At 35.4% G+C, this 2,735-nt stretch overlaps 1 protein-coding gene across 1 annotated transcript in view; it reads right to left on the bottom strand.

The window, feature by feature from the left end:
* AK5 (adenylate kinase 5) overlaps nucleotides 1-2,735 on the bottom strand; it is a 332,857-nt gene that overhangs the window by 66,921 nt on the left and 263,201 nt on the right. The gene's annotated exons all lie outside the window — the stretch shown is intronic.

The following is a 2,735-nucleotide window of genomic DNA, read 5'->3' as shown; positions in this document are numbered from 1 at the left end:
TGTGGTGTCTTTACCTGGTTTTGGTATCAGGGTTATGCTGGCTTCATAGAATGAATTTGGGAGTATTCCATCCTTTTCTATGCTCTGAAATACCTTTTGTAGTAGTGGTGTTAACTCTTCTTGGAAAGTTTGGTAGAATTCTCCAGTGAAGCCATCAGGGCCAGGGCTTTCATTTTGTTGGGAGTTTTTAAAATTACCTTTTCAATCTCTTCTTTTGTTGTGGGTTTATTTAGTTGTTCTGCCTCTGTTTGTGTTACTTTAGGTAAGTCGTGAGTTTCTAGAAATTTGTCCTTTTCCTCTAGGTTTTCAAATTTGTTAAGAGTACAATTTTTCATAGTATTCTGCTATGATTCTTTTAATTTCAGTTGGGTCTGTTGTGATATCACCCATCTCATTTCTTACACGGGTTATCTGCTTCCTCTCCTATTTGTCTTTTGTCATTTTGGACAATGGTTTATCAATTTTGTTGACCTTTTTAAAGACCCAGCTTTTGGTCTTGTTAACTTTCAATTATTTTTCTATTCGCTATTGCATTTAATTCTGCTCTAATTCTTACTATTTCCTTTCTTCTGGCACCTGAGGGCTTCTTTTGCTGCTCTCTTTCTACTTGTTCCAGTTGCAGGGTTAATGTTTTGATTAGGGCTCTTTCTTCTTTTTGGATGTGTGCGTTGAACTGACCTCTGAGCACTGTTTTTGCTGTGTCCCAAAGGTTCTGGTAGGATGTGTTTTCATTCTCGTTTGATTCTATGAATTTCTTTATTCCATCCTTCATTTCTTCTATAACCCAGTAGTTTTTGAGCAAGGTGTTGTTCAGTTTCCACGTGTTTGATTTTTTTTCCTTGCTTTTTCTGTTGTTGATTTCTACTTTTTTTTTTTTTTTTAATTAGTAACAAGAGGAAATATTTATTTAGGATGGGAAAAAGAGAAATCACAGCAAACAAATTTTAAATAGCTGACAATTATTATAAATATCCCAAAAATACAAAAAAATAACAAGATATTTTTATAGTTAGCAGCCTGATACCGCTACAATACATTTTTGTGTATAATTTTTGGCTGAGTTCTCTTTCATCATCTCTTAGTACAGCAATGAGTTTGTAAAATTATTTTCTACAGAGAAAATAGAAAGATAATTCTGTCTTTATTCTAGTAGAAAACTCGGAGATCATCTAGTCCGGAAACTTGATTTTATAGACGTGGAAACTGAGATCCATAAGGTGCTGTGAAGGTCATGGTGTTGACTACAGGAGCATTTGACATATTCCGCATCTTCCACTGGGAAGTCAGGTTCTGAAAACGTTTCATTATACCAATAACTCAAATCAAGGTATACATCTCACTAAAATAATTAACCTTGAAAATAAAGTCTGAAATGAATGAAATCACACACACAAAAAACAAGGGCTATATAACATTTTGAAGGCAGTCATTTAGTTACTTGGTGGGTGTCTTAGTCATCTAGTGCTGCTATAACAGAAATACCACAAGTGGATGGTTTTAAGGAGGAGAAGTTTATTTCTTCACAGTCAAAGTAGGCTAAAAGTCCAAATTCAGGGCGTCAGCTCCAGGGGAAGTCTTTCTCTCTCTGTCAGCCTTCTCATCGTGTTCCCCCAGACTAGGAGCTTCGCGGTGCAGGGACCCCTGTCCAAGGGACGCACTCTGCTCCTGGCACTGCTTTCTTGATGGTATGAGGTCCCCTGATTTCTACTTTCATGGCTTTAGGGTCAGAAAAGATGCTTTGGATTTTGTTAAGGCTTGCTTTATGGACTAATATGTGGTCTATTCCAGAGAATGTTCCATGTGCATTGGAAAAGAAAGTATACTTGGCTGCTGTTCGGTGGAGTGTTCAGTATATGTGTATGAGATCAAGTTGGTTGATTGTAGCATTTTGCTCTTCCATGTCTTTGTTGAGCTTCATTCTGGATTTTCTGTCCTTCACTGAAAGTGGTGTATTGAAGTCTCTTCTACTATTGTGGAGCTGTCTATCTCTCTTTTCAGTGCTGTTAGAATTTGTTTCATGTATTTTGGAGCCCTGTTGTTGGGTGTGTAAATATTTATTATGGCTATGTCCTCCTGGGGTATTGACTCTTTAATCATTTTATAGTGTCTTTCTTTATCCATTGTGGTGGATTTTACTTTGAAGTCTGTTTTTGTCAGAGATCAACACTGCCACTCCTGCTCTTTTTTGAGTGTTGTTTGCTTGATATATTTTTTTCCATCCTTTGAGTTTTAGTTTGTTTGTGTCTTTAAGTCTAAGGTGTGTCTCTTATAGGCAGCATATAGATGGATCATGTTTTTTTTAATCCACTCTGCCACTCTCTGTCTCTTTATTGGTGCATTTAGTCCATTTACTTTCAACGTAATTATTGCTACATATGAGTTTAGTGCTTTCATTTTGATGTCTTTTTTTGTGTATTGTTCATAGTTTCTTTGTTCCACTTAGTTTTCTGTGCTGACTTGTTTTTCTTTATGCATTTTCTTTTCATCTTTTTCATTGTTGTTGATTTTGTATTTGCTGAGTCTTTACATTTTTATATTTTTTTATTTTGACTTGTAGGATTGCTTGTTTCCTTTGTGGTTACCTTAATATTTACCCCTATTTTTCTAAGTTTATACTAGTCTTTTCTTTCTTTATATTGCCTTGACTTCTTCTCCATATGAAAAATCTATGTCTACATTTTATAAGTCCCTCTTTTTTGTTTTAATGTTGTCATCTTTTACACATTGACATCTGT

This window comes from Trichechus manatus, unplaced genomic scaffold (assembly GCF_000243295.1).
Source record: "Trichechus manatus latirostris isolate Lorelei unplaced genomic scaffold, TriManLat1.0 scaffold00003, whole genome shotgun sequence".
NCBI classification, from domain to species: Eukaryota; Metazoa; Chordata; class Mammalia; order Sirenia; family Trichechidae; genus Trichechus; species Trichechus manatus.
This window is presented reverse-complemented; position numbering and strand designations above follow the sequence as displayed.